The sequence below is a fragment of the Rhinichthys klamathensis genome, unplaced genomic scaffold (assembly GCF_029890125.1).
Source record: "Rhinichthys klamathensis goyatoka isolate OS25496 unplaced genomic scaffold, OSU_Roscu_1.1 h1tg000554l_1, whole genome shotgun sequence".
Classification (NCBI taxonomy): Eukaryota; Metazoa; Chordata; class Actinopteri; order Cypriniformes; family Leuciscidae; genus Rhinichthys; species Rhinichthys klamathensis.
This window is the reverse complement of record NW_026607023.1, coordinates 1,457,674-1,483,830: the sequence shown is the minus strand read 5'-3', so window position 1 is coordinate 1,483,830 and position 26,157 is coordinate 1,457,674. Positions and strand designations below refer to the sequence as shown.

Genomic DNA, 26,157 nt, shown 5'->3' with positions numbered 1-26,157 from the left:
AATTCAATGACCCTGGTTCAGATTCCACTTAATGATTCCAGGTCAAGAACCGCTCTGACCAATTCAGTGACTGATTCAATTCATACGTTCAAGATGTTGCTGAGTCTTTTGGACTTTTTTTTAAAAGAACTGGCTTATAGGTCGCACTTTATGTGAACAACTCATGAGAACACACAAGATGTTTGTCTATATTATAGTCTTTGTACATTGTATTATATTGCTTTTGTGTAATCATTGCACTGAACTCAGACTGCAAGTGAACAACTTTACCATCATATATTTTGTTGTGAAACTGGATTCAATGGCAGGAAATACATTTTAGTATTTAGTATTTTAGGACAGTGTTCTGTTCACATTGGCGGCAGAATGCATGTTCAAGAAATATTTCATTAACAGAAATAAATGTCATGAATATTATTTTGTTTATTAAAAAAGGCCATGAAATAGGGCCGCACATGTAAAGCAAGATTTCCCACGAACAGACATCTGAACCGTGCTTTAGTGGTTTATATCTTCTAGACAAAAAACATAATAAAAAAAAGAGAGAAAATGATTTTCTTACGTTTTTGGTTCCAAACACTATTTTTCACTTTCAAACCATAAGTGAGGTGAAAAATGTAATAGTTGACTAGTCGCCCCAAAATTGATCAAGCAAGTCTAGTTTGTATTTTGTATTTAGAAAATGGCTTTCTTTTTCATATTTGAAGACGTTTGTATTGGAAGATGAGATGTGACTTTCAGCTGTCAAAGTATGAGAAGAAACTGACCAGGTTTTAGCAAATTTACCATTTTGAAGATTGCAGTGTCAACGTTCTTAGTCATTTACAATGTCAAAGTTTTCAGTCATTTACAGTAAAATGGATTTGCACACCCCCCCCCCCCCCATTCCCAAATAGAATAGAAATATTATATACGTCATTAAATTGTATTGAATAAGTCATGTATTCATGAAATGTGAGTAGAACAAATTGTTTATAAACCATTCTTACTGAAATGGTTTTCAGTCTGCACAATTACATAAGAATTCGCCTTTGGCTAAGCCACACCCTAGAATGTAGATTGACCAATCACAACGCAGCCAAGAACGAGCTCCCACAGTGGTCCGACACTTTTTCACAGCGCTCCATTGACTTTAACACAGGCGTCTCATATTTTTGGTCTCGGCAGGCTATTGCCGTCGTAGTTTTATCAAAAATATGGTTAAACGTTGTGCCTGGGGCATTTGTAACACAGATACGCGTTTCCCAGAGAGGTTGGAGGGGGGTGTCCATTTTTTCAGGAAGTCAAATCCTGACAAGTGTCGTCTAGCTAGCACACGGTGCTAATAAATACAACGTTATACTCGCGTAGTCCGTTGTTTTGTAATAACGATTATAGAAGTGAATAGAGACCTACCCAGCTTTGCATGAACAGTGTTGCTCCTTGATATTGTTAGTCCCAGCCTCCGTCTCGATTAGTAGGATATGCGGTGGTTCATTTTTTGACTGTGACCGGTATGCTTTTGCCTCTATTTGGATGCCTTGTTGTTCCTTGCGTTTCACCTGTTTGTCGTTAATATAGCCTTCGAACGTATATTGCAGCCCCTTTTGCCTACTTCTATCGGACACTTTATTTGCTGCTTTATAAAAGTTTGATACATTTTCAGCAGGAAGAGCCGTCACAGCATAAGCCATGTTGATACCAGAGCCCATATGAAGTTTGTTTGTCGGACGTAGCAACAGTAACTAAGGGGGGCGGGGCTTAGCCAAAGGCGAATTAATGAACATTTGACAAAAAGTCGACCAGCTTGTGTTTATGAAGGAGACCATTCTAAAAAAGAAGAGCTTTCCTTGTGCTGACACATCCCTCACACAAACTAACCCTGTACTGCTGCGTGCAAATTAAAGCTCCACTTTCATTTCCACACTGCAGTAACAACAATTTCAGTTTTTTGCTAAAGGAGATTAGTGTTGACTCAGTAAGAGTCCGTTGACTTTACCCAAATTCCCAATATCTTTGAGCTGTGACTGGAAACCATGCTGCTTTTCACATCGAGCAGTCAGTCTGATAAACTTTCAAAAAGCTGCCAGCTAAACAATAGTGGATTCAAGCACAGATACACATGCCTGGTCTCCAGAGTAGACAAATGTTTAGAGATGAGGATTCTAGTAAACATGTGTCAAGCGGGGGTTGAATTAAAAGATGAAAATAAAAAGTGCTGGATCTATTTGCAAGTGGTTTTTAATGAAAACAAAACTCAAAATGAACACTCATTTCATGACAACTCTCTGAGTGTTTGGCATGGTAATGGATATGACAACGTTCTCACACGCTGCCATTTCTGTTGCGTATGAGAAACGATAAACGGCAAACGCACCAAAAGCAGAATGAAACCACACGCCACTGCAGTGCAAGAGCGAAGGCATTTACTCTGACCATCTCAATCACATGACCACTAAACAGCGCTGACATTCTCAACAACACCGATGGGAAAACCGGAAAAACAGAAGGATACAGTTACAGTAGATGGCTTTTCAATCCACAAGTCGTCAACATTTACCATGATTTACTGTAATAACACTAACTGAAGCAATGTTATTCTGGCAGAAATGTGGGATATTCATATATTATATTAGATTATTAATGTAGACATCAAATGCAAATAAGGAGTAATGGAATTCAATTACAGTATGTATTGTTATTAAGCTACAGCAGTTTTTGTGCATTTCCATTATAATACTAAATGTTTTAAGCTATTGTTTGTCATAATACATACCACAAAAACAATTTAGTTACTGTTTACCATGGTAGTGAGGTGCAATGCTTTGTTTTGCCGGTGGTTAACATGATCCAAATACTATAGAAGACCAAATTTTACCCTACAAAAATGAGGTTGTTACAATTTTTACAGACTTTGCTGTTTTTTTTTAAAGGATTAGTTCACTTCATAATTAAAATTTCCTGATAATTTACTCACCCCCACATCATCCAAAATGTTCAGGTCTTTCTTTCTTCTGTCGAAAAGCAATTATTCTAGGATTTTTCTCCATATAGTGGACTTCAATGAGGTCCAACGGTTTGAAGGTCCAAATTGCAGTTTCAATGCAGCTTCAAAGGCTCTACACGATCCCAGCCGAGGAATAAGGGTCTCATCTTACCAAACCATCGGTCATTTAAAAAAAAAAATATATAGATATATGTATACTTTTTAACCACAAATGCTCATCTTACACTAGCTTTGTGATACGCCACGCATTACGTAATCACGTTGAAAGGTCACGCAAATGGTTCACAAAGCTAAAGTGCAAAGACAAAAATCAAACGCCATTTACAAAAAAATTAAATAAAGGTAAAACAACGATGTTGGAGGAGAAAATTAGATGGAGTTTTTCACACTACCCTACATTTTTAAACCGGAACACGCATGACCTTTCAACGTGATTACGTAATGCGCGGTGAATCGCTGTGCTAGTGCAAGACGAGCATTTGTGGTTAAAGAGTATATATATTTGGAACTGTTTTTGTTAAATGATTGATCGTTTGTCTAGATGAGACCCTTATTCCTCGGCTGTGTAGAGCCTTTGAAGCTGCATTTAACTGCAATTTGGACCTTCAACCCGTTGGACCCCATTGAAGTCCACTATATGGAGAAAAATCCGGGAATGTTTTCCTCAAAAACCTTAATTTCTTTTCGACTGAAGAAATAAAGACATGAATATCTTGGATGAGATGGGGGTGAGCAAATTATTAGGAAATGTTAATTCTGAAGTAAACTAATCCTTTAATGAACATAAATTTACATCTGCATCACAACTCAAGCTATGCTACTGTCACTCAACTCAAGCAACTGTCAAATTTGTATTTCTAAGAGACAAAACATGTTATATTATTTTGTGAAATGTTCACCTGTTTGGCAAGTGTTTGTCATGTTCTTAAGATTAACTGTCAATTAACAATTAACTGTTTCTACAGATTTCACTCAGGAGCAAATGAAAGATTTGACATTCATTATCGTGATAATTATCAATATCGAATGATATGAAACATTTTATCGTCATCATTTTTTTGCCATATCACCCAGCCATGGGTTCTTGGGAAACAAAAAACGATACACAAAACAATCAACAGTCAAGATCTGACAAACAACTGAAAATGACAGCTATATACACTCACCGGCCACTTTATTAGGTACCCCATGCTAGTAACGGTTGGACCCCCTTTTGCCTTCAGAACTGCCTCAATTCTTCGTGGCATAGATTCAACAAGGTGCTGGAAGCATTCCTCAGGGAGTTTGGTCCATATTGACATGATGGCATCACACAGTTGCCGCAGATTTGTCGGCTGCACATCCATGATGCGAATCTCCCGTTCCACCACATCCCAAAGATGCTCTATTGGGTTGAGATCTGGTGACTGTGGAGGCCATTTTAGTACAGTGAACTCATTGTCATGTTCAAGAAACCAATTTGAAATGATTAGAGCTTTGTGACATGGTGGAAGTAGCCATCAGAGGATGGGTACATGGTGGCCATAAAGGGATGGACATGGTCAGAAACAATGCTCAGGTAGGCCGTGGCATTTAAACGATGCCCAATTGGCACTAAGGGGCCTAAAGTGTGCCAGGAAAACATCCCCCACACCATTACACCACCACCACCAGCCTGCACAGTGGTAACAAGGCATGATGGTTCCATGTTCTCATTCTGTTTACGCCAAATTCTGACTCTAACATCTGAATGTCTCAACAGAAATCGAGACTCATCAGACCAGGCAACATTTTTCCAGTCTTCAACTGTTCAATTTTGGTGAGCTCTTGCAAATTGTAGCCTCTTTTTCCTATTTGTAGTGGAGATGAGTGGTACCCGGTGGAGTCTTCTGCTGTTGTAGCCCATCCGCCTCAAGGTTGTGCGTGTTGTGGTTTCACAAATGCTTTGCTGCATATCTCGTTTGTAACGAGTGGTTATTTCAGTCACTGTTGCCCTTCTATCAGCTCGAACCAGTCTGGCCATTCTCCTCTGACCTCTGGCATCAACAAGGCATTTCCGCCCACAGAACTGCCGCTCACTGGATGTTTTTTCTTTTTCGGACCATTCTCTGTAAACCCTAGAGATGGTTGTGCGTGAAAATCCCAGTAGATTAGCAGTTTCTGAAATACTCAGACCAGCCCTTCTGGCACCAACAATCATGCCACGTTCAAAGTCACTCAAATCACCTTTCTTCCCCATACTGATGCTCGGTTTGAACTGCAGGAGATTGTCTTGACCATGTCTACATGCCTAAATGCACTGAGTTGCCGCCATGTGATTGGCTGCTTAGAAATTAAGTGTTAACGAGCAGTTGGACAGGTGTACCTAATAAAGTGGCCGGTGAGTGTATAGAGAGACAGAGAAACACTAGGGACTAAACAAGGAAATTAACATGACACAGGTGTGACACATGAGGGCAAATCAAAAACCAGATAAAGCATGAACTAACACAGAAAACTGAACATAAAACAGTTCAAATCAAAGAAGAGCACAAACACAACTCAAACCCAGAACAGATGTAACATGTTTGTATCTAGAGCAGGGGTCTCAAACTCAACTTAACTGGGGGCCGCTGGAGGTAGAGTCGGGGTCAGGCTGGGCCGCATCAAGTATTCCACAAAAAATAGTATTCAAGTATTCCAAAAAAGGAGCACAACTGATCCAATCTTCTCAATATTTATTATTAACGTTTCTTCTGAACTGTTCCTCTGAATTTGAACATACCTTTCTGTACATGATTGGTTCTTCATGAGCTGTCCTTCTGACAGTTGAAGTTCATTTTACAAACTTTCTTTGTCTATAACACATATTTGTGATATTTATATTTGCTTATGTCCTTTTTATTTTCTTTATACAACACATTAATGATATTGAATGTTTTTTTTTGGAAGGCACATTTCCTTTTATTATACTTAGAAAAACAATTATTGCTTTTGAAATACAAATATTTGCAGTCATGTCTGCCCGTCTTATTGAATTCTTTCTACACATGTATAGTGTCTCAAATTACTGACTGCACAAATCAAAGCAAACCTTCTTATCAACCTGTTGGACACATATTACAAGCTCAAAGTGATTATTCTCACATTGTTTTAGAGCAGGGTCTCTCTCCAACACGTCGCTCGCGAGCTACCAGTAGCTTGTGGCCTGATTGGTGGTAGCTCGACAAGGGACCGTTCACATATCGTGCTCACATATTTCAAGTTCGTTATTTCAAATGTAGGTGCGCGGTAAGCACGCTCATAATTGAAGCGACGCGCTCATTTTTTCCAGGCGCAGTATGTTTGTACTTCGCGGTTGTCTATGACAACTATTGACAACAAACCCACCGTAAGCTGTCACGAGACTATCTATGGTAGCCCATAAGGGATAAAAAAAGTAAAAAATTAAAACGCGGCACACGCAATGACGGGCCGCACTAACATTAAAATTTAATGTCAAGTAGGGGGCCACGGCCGTGAGTTTGAGACCATTGATAGAGTATATACTGTAAATATTATCATGTGAGAGAGAAAGTCTATTACATGTTTTACAAGTTTTATTTCAAGGAGCCTTAAAAATATGTACCATGTTTCTAATTTTTAATGAAAGACATCAATATGTTTTTCATGTTGTAGTCGTTCTGGTAACACTATTTTACCGTGTCCTTGGTACAAATGTTGCATGTACTTACTGTAATAATACAGTAAATTATGCATAATTACATCCAACTAACCCTAAACCAAACTCTAACCCTTTTTTTTCCCTGTTAATGTTATCGTTGTTTACATGCACATCACATTCTGTTTACATGCACAACAAATTCCAATTTGAGATTTAAGACGAGTAACTGATGAGTTAATGTATCAAACAAAATATGCTGTTTATTAACAAGCTGTAGTTTTATCACATCACGCGCTGACAGAGATGTGGTATAATGCCATGGGTCATTAATAAGGTGCATACTGAAGTTGGTGCTCCACTTTCAGTGTGTTAAGCCACGGTAAGCTGTTTTTCCACATTAAGTGTTTTAAAATGTCCCCAACAAGAGTCAACGAGCTGCAGGACACGCGCGGGAGACACGTTTCAGATCGTGCGTCTCTCTATATACTGATGTAAATTAATGGGAGTGGAAATTCCCAGTATTATGAAGGCACTTGCGGGAGTTATTAACATTGGACGCAGTACCAGAAACCTTGGGCAACATTTCAGGCCTGTAGATAGGCTAGCTTATATACAGGTAATTTAGTAAGTAGAAATCCACAATTCACCTTAGCTTGTTTCTTCAAATTAGAGGAAGATGCTGATATCTCGATTGAATTGATGCTTGAAGGATGTGCTTCCAGAATGTGCTTTTCTTAAAGTTTTATATGCGCGATAGATTTGACGGGAGTCACGAAACCGATTACTCTCTTCCTATCCTATCATGTTGATGGATAAAAATAAATAAATAAAACCTAAAACAAGCATGAAATGACCACAAACGGAGAGAACTCAAATAAAAGTACACAATTTTAGAATTACTGAAAAGTAAAATTTGTGATAAATTACAGTAATGTATTTGTAATTCGCTACACAGCAAAAACTCCAGTGTTAAATTAACTCTCCTGGGAGTTTATGACTCCACACTCAAGAGTGTTAAATTAACACTGAAGCAGTGTTAAAGTTAATGAGATAATTAAGTGATTAATTGAGTGATGATTGATCAACATTGAAGACACCTGATGTTAACAAGTAGAATCACTGAAGGTGAAAAATCACAATTTTAAGTCACCATTATGGAGATCAGCGTTTGCTTCAGTTGGGCAGTTAACCCTTACATTTTTTACTTTAGATTTTGTTTGGCTGTTGTAACAGTGTTATAACTGCCAGATGAACAAAGAGAAAAGATGATCTGATGGTGTTGGTTATGTTTTAACAAAATCATCATATTACCTGAATCTGAACTAATTTAGAGCCTAATCTCTGACTTAAATATATGTTGTTGATTACAGCATCACAGTAATTCTACAGTGTAAGATCCTGAATTTTTAATACAATTGAAATGCTTTCTTAAAAATTGTTCTGATAAAAAAAATCGTTCTTTTAGGCACTCACAGACATCAAGAGTCAGTGTATGAATCTCAACAATGGTGACAAACTGAATATTCAATTAGGAAAAGGAAATTACTAAGACAATTCAGATCATAATTTATTCATACTGCAATGCATGATGGGAGCCATGAATGAGTTTTGATTGGTGGAGCCCATAATGCACTTCAACATGCTTTATTTTTGTCACCATTGTTGAGATTCACAGGCTGATTATTGATGTCAGTGTGTCTAAATAAAATAATTTTTCAAACTCTTTTGATCAGAAAAAATTTAAGAAATATTTTGGATTATATTGAAAGTGCTGAAAAACGTTTGCTATAGAATTATAGTGTTGCTGTGATTCTGGTCAAACGATGATTATGTCAAACCATAACCAACACCACCTGATCACCTTTTCTCTTAGTTCATCTGGCAGTTGTAACTCCGTTACAACAGCCAAACTAAATCTAATGTTAATAGTTTAAGGGTCAAAAGGCCAACTAAAGCAAACAATAATCACCATAATGGTGATTTTCGAAAATTAGATTTTCTCTTTCAGTGATTCTGCTTGTTAACATCAGGTGTCTTCAATGATGGTCAATCATCATTCAATTAATCACTTAATTAGCTCATTAACTTTAACACTCTTGAGTGTTCATTTAACACTCATATTTTAACACTTTAACACTCTTGAGTCTGGAGCCAAATAAACTCCCAGGAGAGTTAATTTAACACTGGAGTTTTTGCTGTGTATGTGACACACAACCTCTTGCTGCCATTAAGGCTGCATTTACACTGGCACAACAATTCCGATCTTTTACTCACATCTGACACAGATCGGAATTTGTTGCCCATGTGTAAACACAAAAATCCGCACGAGATCTGATTTTTTTCGCACCCGATCTGAGCCACTTCCAAATGTGGTTTTAAATCAGATACATATCCGATATCTGGACATCCGACCTCCGTCAAAACACACATATGATTCCCCTTTGAACTTTTAAGCCACCACAAGGTGAGGACGACACGTTTATTCACAAAGATAGCTTTTTAATGTTGTTTTATGCGGCAGACGTGCCTGTATGCGCTCGCTCACAGCTTTTTATTGAGGTGGGAACTTTATATTTATCTTTGTAAAGAAAAGAAATTGCACAGAAACATTCAAGAGCTGTTTTCAACTTCTGCCCGTGACTTTTATAAATAAAACCGCTTCACTACTGAAAGCTACATTATATTTCTCAGCAATGAGCTGATAACTTCGCTGCAATTAATTAAACTAACAAGCTTCACTATTAGATTACTCACTCGCGTACGTGCTCTCTCTCTCTCTCTCTCTCTCTCTCTCTCTCTCTCTCTCTCTCTCTCTCTCTCTCTCTCTCTCTCTCTCTCTCGCTCGCTCGCTGACTCTCTCTGGTTAATTTATTTAAATTCATTAAAAATATATATATTGGGCTACTTTATTTCACTTCAGAATTCTAGATCTGACTATCTGTTCCGTCAGATTTTGCGCTGCAAAACATTCATGAGTCATGACAGCTGATCTTGTCCATGCTGGCAAATAATCATGAGCACCCTACATGAATTATGTAAATAATAATTTTAATAGCACAGCCATTCAAAACCAGGGTGTACCATGTGCGTAGTAAAAAGATCACAGAAAATCATTTTGGGCTGGAATTAATGTAAACATAGATATCGGATACCAGTCCTGTCTAAAGTTAATGGAAACATCATTGATATGGTCAAAAGATCGGATCAGTGCATTAAGAAATGCAGCCTCAGACAATTTTCTCACTCTGCCAAGCTGAAAAGTTGGCAACTTTCCCCACATCCTTTCACCTTTCCCCTCATTCCTCGAAGATTCTCAGCTTGCAGGTGTCAGTCAGAAAGATTCCTTCAGGGTCCTTGGACAATTTCAGTGTTTGTAGATCACATTCTTTGAGTTGGCGTCTTTGGCAGGCTCGAGGGCACTGAGGAAGTGGTACGTGGTTGACAGGATTATGGTGTCAGGTTCACTCAGACTTCAACTTAGTCGATAACTTAATTCAGACAACCTCCACTCCTGTCCTTCTACACTTCCTCTGAGGCATCTACTGGCCAGACAAGTCATTTCACTCAAAGCAGTTTTAATATGTGCCAGACAAAGTCTATTTCATTACAGTCCTAAATGCTGCCTACATTGATCGCAACTCTCACTGCTTCCTCCCCCCACCCCCCACCCCACCCCCCACTATAGAGCAAGATTTAACAACCTCTACAAAAAAGCTGATATGGTTTGCATTCTTATTAAAATTAGGCCAGAACTTACGAGTAACACATTGCTGCCTGGGAAATTGCTTTGGCAAAAATATTTGTCTTTTTTTCTAGTTTCACGAACTTCATTAAAAAATACAGGATTTCATCAGAACCAGATTGATTTTTTTTGTGTGTGCCCGTGCAAAACTCACCATCACGATTGCTGTGCCAGTGTGTTGCTATGCAGGTTCTAAAAGGTGTTAGGTAGTTGCTTACCCAAGTCAAAAGAGCGTACGGCTAATCTTGTCTTAATGGTAATCTGATGTATATAGCTGGCTCGGATCACTAATTCTTGTTCAAGTCTGGAATTTTGTGTCCCCATTTTATCAAAGTTAAAAACATTTAGTTTAATTTGTAAACAATGCTGCATGATTTTTTTTAGGCATATACATAGAGCTCATCAAACGTGGTAAACACGGAAGCTCAACCGTGCATGCTTGACCTACGAGAATCAATGAGGTTTGTACTTGTGTGTCATGATGACAGAATTTTCATTTTAGGGTGAACTATCCCTTTAAGTACAGTATGAACATAAGTGACGATTTCATTAGAAACACATTAATAACATCATAGATCAGTCAACTGATCTTTGTCCTGTGAACTTTAGAGAAGCTTTATTCAGCAGAATAATGACTCCACTAAACAAAAGTCCTCAAAGTGCAGAGAAAATGAAGACAGGCTTATTGTTTGCCCTCTTGCCATTTTCCTTTGACATACTAAAGAGCTTTGTGCAGATTAGCAGTTGATTACCACTGGTGTTTGTGAATACTGGCAATGAGTATCCAGTGCCTCTGAGGTTCAAAGGTTGGTTCTGATGAGGAAGTATGTGGTGGGCGTACTGCGGCTGTTAGTGATCTAACACTCTTTCAGTGTCTTTTGACAGGGATGATAAATCTTACCAAATCTTAGTAAATATGCTAGAATTAGGCAAATGGCTGCATCTCACTAAGTTTCGAGTTCATATAAACAGAACTTTGAGAATCTGAAAACTGATTGGATTCATTGGGATTGATGGAAATTAGTGCATGTAAACATTTCTACTGTATGTATGCACTGTCTTCTTTTTTTTTTCTCCTCCCACAAAGGCAGTTCCAAAAGATAAGATACCTTATTTTGACTGGTTTAGAATGCAGAATTTGAGGATATATCCAAATCTATTCAAGATGGCAGACAAAGCAAAATAAGAGATGGGTGTACTAAAAAATGGTTTCTGTAATGATTATTTTAGTACTTGTAAGGAATAATATTAAAAAAGAATAAATGCAATTTTATTGCCAAATGTTTAGATAACTTTAAAAATCAAGAAATTCAAAACAATTCTCTCAAATAATGTTTACACATAGTTCTTTATCACTTTTCATAGTCTTTTTATAGGTGATATACAATAATTGGCATTGTAATTGTTTTTTTTTTAAAGCTGCAGTCCGCAGTTTTTCCTCTTTGTCGCCATCTCTGTTCGAAATCTGCAATTGCAATTATTCGCGGAATTATCAACTTTACGTCAGTTGTACTTCGACACGGCACAGCGCGGATGAACACAATGTTTTGAGGAGACTGTGAGGCTGTCAGTCGCCGCGCCGGTGTGGATAATGGCATTCAGCATCACAGATTATTCTTTTTGGAAGTATGACCAACATATTAATTTTCACCGGAAAATGTCCTCTGAACAAGTAAGTAACATCCACTTTTGTTCTAGTTCTGACATTGCAGTAAAGCGGGCTGATTAAATCTTAAAATCGCTTATCATATCCGTGCAAACCGTGCAAATTATACTTTTTTCCTCAAATTGTTAATGTTAACAACGTCAGCATTGCGTGACTACATGTAATGTTCTTCCGATATGTATCCTTGTTTTCGCATGGGTCCGGTTGCAGTCTCACAGTTTCTGTAGCCACTCCGAAGTCCGAACGAAGTCTTTTGTATTTTACAGCGAGTGAGTCTCCAGTTGTCACTGGTGATTGTCGTTTGAATCTTTCTGGATCCGCCATCAAATTGATAAGTTTAATTATGTCAAGTGCTGTGAGAAAAGGCTATAATCTCCATCTCCAACATCCTCACACGCAATATAGCCTACTAGCCGAGACTCTTTTTTATGTGTACAGATGTCACGTAATGACGCAAAGACAAGCTCGAATCTCCCGCGGAAATCCACCAGTACCACTGGAATTAAAAAAAACATTATTACAAGCTGACCGCTCTGAATCGAGCTAAGGCAAGCAGATAGTTTTGAACACTGGCTGGTTATGTATTTTCTCAAATATGTATTTTGGATAATTTTTAACCCAAAAAAAGCTACGGACTGCAGCTTTAAATAAAATATTACTGAAAAATCTTACTTACCAAATGTTATTAATATTTTATTCAATCAAATAACAAAGAGATCCCAAAGCATTGTTCATTTGTGTGCATTTTACTGCTGAATCTTAATGAATCATGCTACATAATACTACTACAAATACACAGACAGCATATGTTTGTTATTCCAAATAACATTACTGATCAGAATAAATTTTCTCTTTAGTTATTTGTTAAGAGGTTTGCCGTACATGATACTTAACACGCACCTGTTTCCTTAACCAGAGGGAGATGACAACATAAACAGATTTCTGATCTCAGAGGCCCAGATGTTTTCATCACCTTTCCTATCCTCTGCGGTAATGAGATTTCTCTTTGCGTAAATGAGCAATTTCCAATACACCTTTATGGTTTGTTTGTGAAGGCCTCGGGATCAGGGTCTTTCGACCTTACACATAAAAGTTGGAATTGAGGAATGAAGCAAAGCTCTCACTTACGGCAAGGGCCTCCCTGTCTCCAACATGCGAGACAAAACAAAAGACAGTTTGCATCGGTAATGAAAGAGCGCTTGGAGAGGCACTTGGCTGTAATTGCAAAGGCGGGAGACAGAGATCAGTAAACAAAAACAGAAGCGGCAACTTCTCATTCATTCATGTTCTGTCAAGGCGTCCTCTATCCTATTAGCATCATATTGTAAGAAGATGGAGAAACGTTCACAGTCGGGATGAAATATGAGACCAAAAACAATGAGCTTGTCCCTATTCTTGCACCCCATTTCCATTTTCTTCATCAAATATGTCATTTCAAATTCAAAGCTATTTCAAGACTGCTCATAAAACACCACGACAAGTAAGTGCCTATGAATACAAGAGTAATGATGCTAATAGAGGCAATTAGAGTTGTTCACAATGACTTCATTTTCTTCTGGTTCATTTTCTCTTTAACCCAAAGTCTGTTGCCAATGATATGCACAAACCTACCTCCTCCAGGTATGTCCATTTCATTTCCATTTCACCCTGTCTGTCATTACCACAACACTCTATTTTCAGCCTCAGATGACACGCCAATGGACAGCCCACAGTCTGTTTGCTGATCGTCTGATGTATTTTACATGCAAAACTGGTACTTTGTTGAACTAGTAAGCTCTAATCAGGGGTGTGTTTCCCGTACGACGTAATTCACTGCTTAACTACTATAGTACGATGCATCGTTGAATAAATCAACTAGCTAGTCACGACTGTTTCCCGAAACCGTAATTACGCAAATTGGTTGTTCAACCACTTTGGCTAGGGATGTCACGTAGGTGGTGGAGTAATATCTTCGTTTAATGAATCTGTTTGAGATCGAATTAATGCTAGATGTTTTGCTATAAAATACGGACATGGCATCTGAGGACTATTTTTAATTTTTCTCAGTTATTTTACTTTATTTCCAGATTCAATCATAGGCTCGTTCTTATGTACTAGACTAGAGCACGTACACACACACACACACACACACACACACACACTCCCTTTTCAAAAACGATGCTTTAAATCTCTTGACAAACTAAAAGATGTAAATTTCATTTGTATGTATTCTAAATAAAAGATACAGATTGTAATCAATGTCAGCTTGCTTATTTGGCTCAAGATAAGGATTTATTGAGTCCAAATGTCATGCAAACTAGAAACTATGCTTCTAACCACAGCTCGATAGCTGTCGCTCCAACCACACAACTCTGCGATGCTGTTTGCGAATGTTCATTAGAACGATGGTTTCGGGAAACACAAACTCGTTGAACCACGCTGATAACGCCGGAACTTGCGACCATAGTTGGCAACTGTTTCATGTTCATAAAGGAGACTTGTGATGGGTCAAACACTAGCTTTTATTCAGCTCACTTCACATAGCTATCCTCGTGCATTTCTGATGTTTTTATACACTCCTTCGCCTTGTCTCGCCCCCATCCCAAGATAGCTCACTGGTGCCCTCTATTGGCTGACCTATATCGTAACATCTCCCTTCACATAACAAAGGAAAGTTCTTGAAATTGAACAACAGAACACATAACCCAACTTAATCAGAAAACCCCTTATACAGATTAACAGGTTTAACAAAACTAACTGTTATTCTGTGAATAGCTTAATGAATATTTCAGTAAGCATGAGTTTTTTTTTCTTTTTTTTTTTTTTTACATAACATAGTCTTTAGAGTATCTAGCAGGCATTTTTATGTTGGATCTGGTTCTTGTGTGTCTTAGAATTGGGACTGTGGGTGGTACGGTATCTTCTTTGTTTGTTATTTGCTGTGCGGTGCTCTCTGAAGACTCTCCTGTCCACCAGTATTCATCATTTATGGTGAGTTGGTCTGTCGGTAAGGTGACTTTGAGCTGTTCAGGCACGGGACGAATGTCTTTCCTGTTGCGACGGTATTTCTTGCCTTTCACTAGCAGTACGTAGGAACGGTCACTGAGCTGATCGATGCAGATGCCAAGCGCCCATGTACTGGCTGGGTTATTGGGGTGAAGAAGGACCCGCACTGAGCAGTCTTTGTTGGTTCTGACTTCTGACACCATGTTTCATGTTCATAAAGGAGACTTGTGATGGGTCAAACACTAGCTTTTATTCAGCTCACTTCACATAGCTATCCTCGTGCATTTCTGATGTTTTTATACACTCCTTCGCCTTGTCTCGCCCCCATCCCAAGATAGCTCACTGGTGCCCTCTATTGGCTGACCTATATCGTAACAGCAACGACGCTTTTGGGAAACGCACTCCTGATCGGTTGTAGTAAAATCTGTTTCAGATTGCCCTGCCTCTACATGGCACATTAAAAACAGTAGTTGCATCCCAAGTTCATAAGTGTCCAACATTTCATAACATCTTGAAATATTGTTTCCATCCAAAGTTGTTCATTTAACTTGTGCGCAAAATTAGAATATCACATCGAAAAGAAGTCGAAAAGAAATCGTCAATAATTGGCACTAAATATCACTAAGAAAAATGGAAGTTGATGCAGTAGGAGTACTGTATAGATCTATCATAATTTTTGTATATAATATAATACTCCTCAGAGTGGGTAGACAAAACGCAATAAATGCAGTCATGTTAACTTGCTTTCTGAGGCGGATGCTTACTGTTTGGGAACGCAGTCTTATATTTCAGATGCTGTGCAACGAGATCGGGTCGCTGGTTGGTCCAGTTATGCATCCCATCGTAATGTCACATGTATTTTTTGATGCGCATATTTTATTATTCAGAATTTACACTCACCTAAAGGATTATTAGGAACACCTGTTCAATTTCTCATTAATGCAATTATCTAATCAACCAATCACATGGCTGTTGCTTCAATGCATTTAGGGGTGTGCTCCTGGTCAAGACAATCTCCTGAACTCCAAACTGAATGTCAGAATGGGAAAGAAAGGTGATTTAAGCAATTTTGAGCGAGGCATGGTTGTTGGTGCCAGACGGGCCGGTCTGAGTATTTCACAATCTCCTCAGTTACTGGGATTTTCACGCACAACCATTTCTAGGGTTTACAAAGAATGGTGTGAAAAGGGAAAAACATCCAGTATGCGGCAGTCCTGTGGGCGAAAATGCCTTGTTGATGCTAGAGGTCAGAGGAGAATGGGCCGACTGATTCAAGCTGATAGAAGAGCAACTTTGACTGAAATAACCACTCGTTACAACCGAGGTATGCAGCAAAGCATTTGTGAAGCCACAACACGCACAACCTTGAGGCGGATGGGCTACAACAGCAGAAGACCCCACCGGGTACCACTCATCTCCACTACAAATAGGAAAAAGAGGCTACAATTTGCAAGAGCTCACCAAAATTGGACAGTTGAAGACAGGAAAAATGTTGCCTGGTCTGATGAGTCTCGATTTCTGTTGAGACATTCAAATGGTAGAGTCAGAATTTGGCGTAAACAGAATGAGAACCTGGATCCATCATGCCTTGTTACCACTGTGCAGGCTGGTGGTGGTGGTGTAATGGTGTGGGGGATGTTTTCTTGGCACACTTTAGGCCCCTTAGTGCCAATTGGGCATCGTTTAAATGCCACGGCCTACCTGAGCATTGTTTCTGACCATGTCCATCCCTTTATGGCCACCATGTACCCATCCTCTGATGGGTACTTCCAGCAGGATAATGCACCATCTCACAAAGCTCGAATAATTTCAAATTGGTTTCTTGAACATGACAATGAGTTCACTGTACTAAAATGGCCCCCACAGTCACCAGTTCTCAACCCAATAGAGCATCTTTGGGATGTGGTGGAACGGGAGCTCCGTGCCCTGGATGTGCATCCCACAAATCTCCATCAACTGCAAGATGCTATCCTATCAATATGGGCCAACATTTCTAAAGAATGCTTTCAGCACCTTGTTGAATCAATCCCACGTAGAATTAAGGCAGTTCTGAAGGCGAAAGGGGGTCAAACACAGTATTAGCATGGTGTCCCTAATAATCCTTTAGGTGAGTGTATATAGTTCATGTGCATGCTTTCCGACAAGTTGTTCATGCACATTTTTAGGAATTATGCGCATCTTGGCGTTAATTTTTTATATATATATATATATATATATATATATATATATATATATATATATATATATACAATACCCAAAAATGCGCATAAAATAGGTGGAAGGAAACATAGTTTGTGTCACATACTTATAAAGCACTACACCTTGCTGCTGCATTTTTCAATGCAAACAAAATGAATAAATGATGGGTTAAAAAAGACTGGGATTGCTGGGTAGTTTATTGCGGAGTTTTGCCTTGGATCCAGCCTAAATATCTAAGGAAATCCATTGAGAGAGCTTCGATGTGCAGAGGTTTGATGTTTGGGTTTTAAACTGCATTGTCTTATGCAGATGTTGAACGTGCAGCTTATGCTAGGAGGCCTTTAGACTCTACAGTCTTGTTAGTACATGTGTTTTGCATTCAGATTCTTAATTAAGCCCTCAAGTTGAGTGTGTAAGTTGTTTTTTAGTTCTTAACATCCGCATCTCTGGGAGTGGAGACCGTGAGTCATCTGCAACTGCTGCAAGCATGTTAGATACAACCTGTCATCTCAGCCAGAAAGGCCTTTTATCTGCTTAATTGTTCTACCTGCTTCCTTGTTATCTTACGGTTTAATTGCAATGGCAACAACATATTTTGATAGTAATGCACAATCCAGCTTCCTTTATGTCTGGGGTCATAACATGTGTCCCATACACTTGCATGCAGAGGAGGTACAATGGGACTTAATTGTTTGGATTGTATAAAGAGGGTATTACATTGATCAATGACAAAGAGTAAAAAGAGATACAGAGAGACTGAACATGATACATAAAATGTATTTTTAAAAAGCAGCTAGTTTCCCTAGTGAAAAAACCCAGTATTAACGTATACCAAAATGTATTTTAAATGTTTATTTCATACTAAGCATACTACAAATCCATTTACATGTTTACTGACATATCACTTGAGACTTTCTGATATAAATATAATAATACAAATGTGTTTGGAGTACTTTATTGCACAATCCACATTTATTCATATTACTGTTTTATTAGTAAGGGTAGTATGATCACTGTATAAGATCAGTCTTTAAATGCAAGTGTAATGCTGGGTTGAACCAAAGCAGTGTGAGGTGCATACACATGCAAAATAGGTTTAATAACAAAATGATGAACAAACACGGGTAAACTAGGAAATACAGAGCTTGAGCACACCAGGAAAACAAAAACATGAGCATCTACAGTAAAACTTCGACTGACACTGAACAAGGGAAACTCAGGGGTATAAATACACAAGATAAAGTAACAAGGGGTCGGGGAAAATTGTCATGGGAAAAGTCAAGACACACCTGGGAAACAATCAAGTCTAATGGATGGGGACTCAATCAACATAAGGACAAGTACTACAACAAATGACACAGAACAGGAAATTACAAGTCCACTCCAGACAGGGGGACACAGACTGGGATCATGATAACAAGAGTGTACTTGAAATAGTTCCAGTTTAGCAAAATCAAATATACTTTAGTATATCTATTTCTAGATAATTTAAGTGCATTAAGAACTAAATTAGTCGTTCCAATTTAGAAAACTTTTAAGTATACGAATTGAGTATTCCAAAAGTACAATTGCAGGGTATTTATATTAAGTACATACATATGTAAATGTATTTGTAGTTTACTTAGCATAAAATAAATGTATATCAAATGGTATTTATACATGGTATTTTTATTTTTTACTAGATTTAAAATACACAAGTTCTTAGAAATGTACTTTTTGCATTCATAGGGTTTCATAGTGCGCAAATCTTATTCATTATTTTCCATAAGGTTTTTACATATATTTTTTCAGGTATATATTTTTCAAATTTCATTAATTGGTTATTAATTCATAAATATCATACATTTTGTCATATGACGATATTACATTTTACGAAAACGACTAAAAAGGCTGTATTCTGTTGCCAGGCCATTAGATGGCGATGAAACACTATAGATTGAACACGTAATACGCATGTGCATGACATCATCGTCTTCAGAGATTTGTGTTTTTGTGGTTTACACAGAGACCGTTTTCAAAAACTTGCATTATTCACATTAACTCTTTTTCGCACAAGTCAAAAACCACCTCAAGTGAGCGTAAAAACGAATTAAAGGATCTTTTATTTATTTGTCGTTTCCATCACTCGCTTGTGATGCAATACTTCAAAATGCACATAAAACAGGGTGATGAAAACATAGCTAATGTGGTCGGACCACATCATTTCGTTGGTTGCACCACATGACTTTGATTTTGTAGACACATTTTTTTTTCAGATAATAAATAAGAAATGTGTCAAACTTCTTAATAAGGTTTTATTTTCAAAAATTTACTTTTGTTAAATTCTTAAAATAATTTTCTTTAATTTACCTTTTTTCTAGTGTATTACACTGCCATTTTTAATGTATGCCCAAATAAAAATATCAAATATACGTTTATTTCAAAAATTAAAACAAAAAATTCATTAAAAAAAATGAACACTACATCACGTGCTGGAAGGGATGGGTTCAAAAATAAGAGTGTTTGTTCAGTATTATTTGTTTTTTTAGAGGTGAATCAAGTTAACATTTTGATGAGATTTGGAATAATGTGCACCAATTAATCTAGTAGAGCTTCTTCAATTTCACATTAGTTTATACTTGGAATGTTTCTGCTGCTGCGGTTCTGTTTTACCCATTCTGACATTCAGATCCATGATTTATGGCACTCCATGTGAATAAGTAATCTTCCTCTGAGGTCCATGAATATGTTAGCTAGAGAAGGGAAAGACTTATGGTGGGGTATATGCCTCATTACCTTCTCCAGGAATCTGCAGGTTTCTCCAGGTCAGAATAGTGCCGTAGAATGGCCACTGAAATGACTAAACAAAGCAACTTTGATGGTGCTGTCATAAAATATGAAAATGCACTCACTGGTAGTCTCATGTTGTTGAAAAAGGCCAGGGCAGAATGGTAGAGGGTTGAGACATGTCCGCTTTGGATTAGCTGTTGAGGGTTAGGAATAGTGTCTACAATTCGACTTGCAACTTCAGTCAAAAATGACATCTTCACACATTTCACGTCATGATGTTTGGTCAGGAGACATCTGAAGACTGTTGGCATTTGATGTCACTAATGTACAACAATATCACTGTTTTAGAAGGTATTAGTACTCACTCGAATTAATGATTGGCTGATCACAGGATAGGCATACATGTAGACTATTCTCAGTCGGCAACACTCTCTTGCTTCGCAGAGCTGGTGGAGCTAGCTATGTATACTATAGTAGTACATTTCAAATAGATGCTGTTTTTTAACTTTTCTGTTTTGAACTTTCACTGTATCACAGTTTCCACCCAACTATTAAGCAACACACCTATTTTCAACACATGTTTCTTATGCACCAATTCAGTCTCTTAGAATGATTTCTGAGAGATCATGTGACACTAAAGACTGGAGTCATGGCTGCTAAAAATGTATGGTTGGCATCACAAGTAGGGATGGGGCCGATCCGATCCAGTATCGGGACCGATACCAGCGTAATTCACGTATCGGATTTTCCCGATCCAACCTGCGTAGATATCCGATATCCATGAGCCATGTCTGTGCTTTAACGTTGTCTGCTGAAATAACTCCAAAAGTGATTCCCGCCGGCTAGTCTGTTAGCTGGCTGCAAACTGTGGAATGGATTTCCTGAACGGAGGTGCGGCTCAATGAGACACAGAGTTATGAGACACGCCTCCGCTCAGGAAATCCATTCCGCAGTTTGCAGCCAGCTAGCAGGAAAGCATTGAGCAGCATTATGTCCGCTGTGTGGAAATACTTCACACTGGAAACACCGCAGAGTGCAATGTTTGCAAAGCCGTAATTCAGAGAGGTGGAAGCTCTAAAGAGCATTAAAGAGCACAAGGATATTTTAGCCAGGGGGCAGAAAGACAACGGTAGCCATTTTATTGATAGAGAGAGTGTGTGTTAAGCTTAAGGCCCTTGCACACTGAGTCCGAAATTCGCGTCCGAAATTTTCACACGTTAAAAAATAAGTAACGTTACGACCTCACGTTGTGTCAATCACGCTTGCACACTGCCTCCGAAACTTTTATCCATCATTAAAAAAAATCGAATTGGGTTGAAATTGCGTTTTTCACATCCGTAGCAAGCAGTTTGAATGGTGTTTTGACAATTCATAGCCACCGAATCACGAATACGAAAAAACGCATGCGAAAATTTCGGACTCAGTGTGCAAGGGCCTTAAGATGTTTACAGTTATTGCACTTTTCTTATATTTCCAATATTTGACATTTTAAAACCTTGATTTTTTTTTTATGCTACAAGAGCCAGTGTACTTGATTTGCGCTGTTCAGATGCACACTGTTTTATTGATAGTGTGTGTGTAAGATGTTTACACTTGCACTTTCTTATATTTCAAGACTCAAGTATTTGACATTTTGGGAATGTAATAAATATTAGTGATGTGTCGTTCATGAACGATTCGTTCATTTTGAACGAATCTTTAATATGACTCGGGACTACCGAGTTGTCTCAGAGAGTGATTCGTTCATTTTGTGTTGATCGCGCATGCGCATTGCGCAACATATGGTTTCTGAATCTGTACTGGAAATGATTAGTTCATCTCTCTCGAGTTCGGCTTCGGGACGGGTCCGAGTCTTTCGTTCTTCCTGTCAGTCCCATAGAGGCTATGCTGTCAGTACCGGAAAGAGTAATGATTAGTTCATCTTTCGAGTCTCGAGTTCGGGTTCGGCCGGGTCCGAGTCTTTCGTTCTTCCTGTCAGTACCGGAAAGAGTAATGATTAGTTCATCTTCTGAGTCTTCGGGTTTGAGTCCTTCGTTCTTTTGTCACGTGACTTGTCACCGTATTGAATAGCCTACTAATTCACAACCTTTTTACAAACAAGCACGTAGTTAATGTATAATATAATAGTAGTTAATTAATAATAATAATAATAATAATAATAAATTTTATTTGTCATGCGCCTTTCTCAGACTCAAAGCGCTACATATTAATGTATAATATATAATAAAACACACCACAGATGCACAAGAAACATTTAAAGAAACGGACAGGGACAATAATAAGATGGAACTTTTATTTTTCAGATAATGTTTATTTCACATATTTTGTATTTTAATTCCTAAATATAAAACAATATACATTCAGACGCAGTCAATAATACGAATCTAATATTGTATTTGATGCGAGATACCAGCGGTCACGTGACAAAAGAACGAAGGACTCAAACCCGAAGACTCGAAGAAAATGAACTAATCATTACTCTTTCCGGTACTGACAGCATAGCCTCTATGGGACTGACAGGAAGAACGAAAGACTCGGACCCGGCCGAACCCGAACTCGAGACTCGAAAGATGAACTAATCATTACTCTTTCCGGCCCTGCTGTATCACACACGGCACGGCCCAGCAGACAGATCAGAGTCAGACACTGACGAGTCGACAACTAACGTCTCGAGACACAAGAGGAGGAGAACAAACCTGATAAATATGAAGTTGCAAAGGAAAGAACGTCTCGGATGAGGAGGTGAGGTGAACTAACAGAATCAGACTGCAATAGCCTGAACTTAAAACCCAACAACTAATCAATTCATAAAAATTTCGGTTTCTTATAATTTGGCTTTGGCTGCATTACCCTATAATTTATTTTTATTCTTTTTACAAATGTAATCAACATTTTCGTAAGTTCTAGATGTGTTGGGATATTTAACATGCCATTTTAATTATATTATGCTGAAATGAACGAAATGAACGAAATGACTCGAAAAAAGATTCGTTCATTTTGCTGAACGAGACTCAAAGATCCGAGTCAGTAAAATGATCCGAACTTCCCACTACTAATAAATATTGACATGACAATCAATTTGAAACCCTTACAGTTGCATATTTGTTTCCAGAATGGGATTTTTCCTGTTAACAGGATTTCCTGTTTTTCTGACTTCCTTTTCTGACCTTATACTTACCTAAAGTTGCCTTTTGGGACATACATGCATACGTACATATCATACTTGCCTGTTTTAGAGGAGTTTATTTCAGCATCATATAAAATCAACAATAATGATAATATTAAAGCAAACACAGCTCTGGTATCGGAATAGAATCGGTATCGGCCGATATCCAAATTCAGGTATCGGGATCGGATCGGAAGTGAAATAATGTGGATCGGTGTATCCCTAATCACAAGAATAAATTGCATTTTATATATATATAAAAACTGGAAGAGAGGGCTATTCTCTGAGAAAACAAAGGAAATTAACATTTGAACTCTCTTTTGTGAAGTTCTCACCCTTGACCCCCCCCCCCCCCCCCCCCCCCCCCATTACCCCGTTCCCCCTTTCCCTCTTTCTATCATGCTGAGATCACCTAAAATTCACCCAAAAATCTATATAGTTAAATGTGAATAACTATCATACAGCATTACACATGTTTGGTATCATTTGTATGTCTCAGCGTACAATATTGATGTACAATATTTGTCAAAGCCATACTTTCCATGCAGTATCAATTATGTTAGGCTAACATGGTAAAATTTATCTTAAATTGTTTAATTAAAATAACATTTTTTTAATCAGTATCAAGATCACATTACCAGCTTTCTTCAATTACTTCCCAGTCAGTATGTTTATTATAAACAAATTGGTTTCTATCATGCTAATGTCACCGTAGCCCTCATGTGACGTCTCAGTCAGGCTTATATGTTGTTCATTCTGTTCTCAGATATTTCTGTTTGCCCTTCAGATCAGATTCAAGTTGCTGATAGTGTTTCGGGTACAATTAGCAGGCATTATCTACCTGTCCATCAATAACCACAGCATTGTGTCCTCATCTGTCTGCCTGAGAGAACAGTCAAGGTGGCCCATACCTCTACTTGGCTATGTTGTAATCTGCTTCGTGAGCTCTGAAATGACCCCATATCAGGTTCCTAGAATAATAAAAAATTTTGATCAGATGATGCTACAGTGAACATGGATAGTTTCTAAGTAAGGAATAATGTACATCCAGCCGGTGGTTCTCTCAAAATAACCCCCGAAAGGATGATGAGGACCCGACGTGAAGCGGAGTCCACGATACTGGATGGCATAATTAAATAACTGCGCAAAATATTGATTCGACTGAGTTCTAATATTTTATTAGCTCACCAAACGCAAAACTTCCACGAAGAAAAGACGTTCCTAGCAGGCGTACAGCACTGCTGACTTCAGTAACCCGGATGAGCCTGCGTTATCTGTTTTGAGCGGTTGTTATCTGGGAATAATTTACTGCTTGACGGCGCTATTGACCAATCAGAATCAAGTATTCCACAGAGCCGTGTAATAAAAGTAAATGCTGTAACAGTCAGAGGTGTAAAGTCCAGGTTCAGAAAGTAAAAGTCCTCCTCAGTATTTTGTTCCAATCACCTGGATTTGCTAATTAGCTCAGTTTTTCAGCCAGGAGATTCACTAATTAGTGAAATCAGCTGGCTGAGTTCATGGGTGGAATGAACATATGGCAGGACTTTTACTTTCTGACCCCTGGACTTTACATCTCTGGTAACAGTTTATTTAGAAAAGCCAAGCCATTGATAAGGTCCTACAGATAATTAATTTTGCAAGCATTTTAGCACAAATAATTGTGTTCTTTATGTTAATTAATTTAAAGCCAGAGGAAGAGAAAAGGATTTTGTTCTAAATGCTTCTGGGGTGTATTTTTATGTAGTTTATTTTTATTTTTTTAAACAAACCGTCGTTATATCGCAGATATTAGAAATCGCCTTGGTTACTAGTGTAACCCTCGTTCCCTGATGGAGGGAACTGAGACGTTGTGTCGAGAGCCCCAAACACCTCTGACGTATTCAGAAAAGGCTAATGTAATAGGCATGTGGGATTTGCATGCCAGGCCATGCCCCTGTACATACAGGTATATATAAGGCGTGCTCACACTTCAGGTTTGTTCTGAGTAGCTGAAACGGTGTCTCAACCCCTCAGTGACATTTCAAGTTGTGGCATCTCCGCTCCCTCCATCTGGGAACGAGGTTTACACTAGGAACCGAGACGTTTCCTTTAAGTTGGTCACTTTTGGTATTGTGTCGTAATCATCTTATGCAGTCCATCGATTTCGAAGATGACGTCACTTCTAGGATGCATTGTTGGAAGGCTGAGGCAACCGCTGCTGTCGGCGGTGCCATTGAAGGTGGCTATGAAGCCCAATCCGGGAGCCACATGTCCTGCCGCAGTAGGAGCATGCGAATGCTGAGTCTGGGTATGGATGTAGTTGTGGCTGTGTGCGTTGGTGTCTGCGCTGATGTAGCTCAGTTCTCTGTTGAGCGCGCTGTAATTCGATCTGTAGGGCCCCCAGATCGCATGCAGAACTCCATGCCTGACGGTTGGCAGCTGCTCCTTGAGGTGATCCTTGTAGCGGTGCTTCTGACCCCCAGGTCTCCTGTTGGCTGCGTATATCTGCCCATAGAGGACTTGCCGGGGTAGGCGGTGGGAGGGCATGCGGATAACATGTCCAACCCATCGCAGTTGCCGCCTAGTAAGAAATACCGACACTGGGGGTCCCTATACTGAACACCAGTTTTGTGCTTGAACAGTCTCAAGCAGTTGAGCACTGACTGTGCTCTGTCTTGAGAAAGACGTGCTGTTAAGGCGATCCGACCCCAGTCACACTCCAACCCCAGGAACCAATCGTCCAACCACGAGTCATAAGCCTGCCCTCCGATGCTGTGATTGATAGCTCGTCACACTAGTTGCATCCCAATTTGCCTACTTATACTATGCCCTAAAAATATGCACTGTTTTTGTGAAGAAAAAGTACATACTTTTGAGTGTGTAGCAGAACAGTAGGCATGCTTTGGGACATACTATTTCGTCATAATTGCGCCTTTAACGGACCGATCTGTCGCTTACTAAAGTGTGCATCCTGTCACCGTATAACCTGCCCTTTCAATCATCTTGTCACAGTTAAAATCATCCACATTCAATTGAATTTAAT

General features: G+C 38.7%; 1 protein-coding gene across 1 annotated transcript in view; it reads left to right on the top strand.

Moving 5' to 3' along the window:
- kctd16b (potassium channel tetramerization domain containing 16b) overlaps positions 1-26,157 on the top strand; it is a 127,196-nt gene that overhangs the window by 66,993 nt on the left and 34,046 nt on the right. The gene's annotated exons all lie outside the window — the stretch shown is intronic.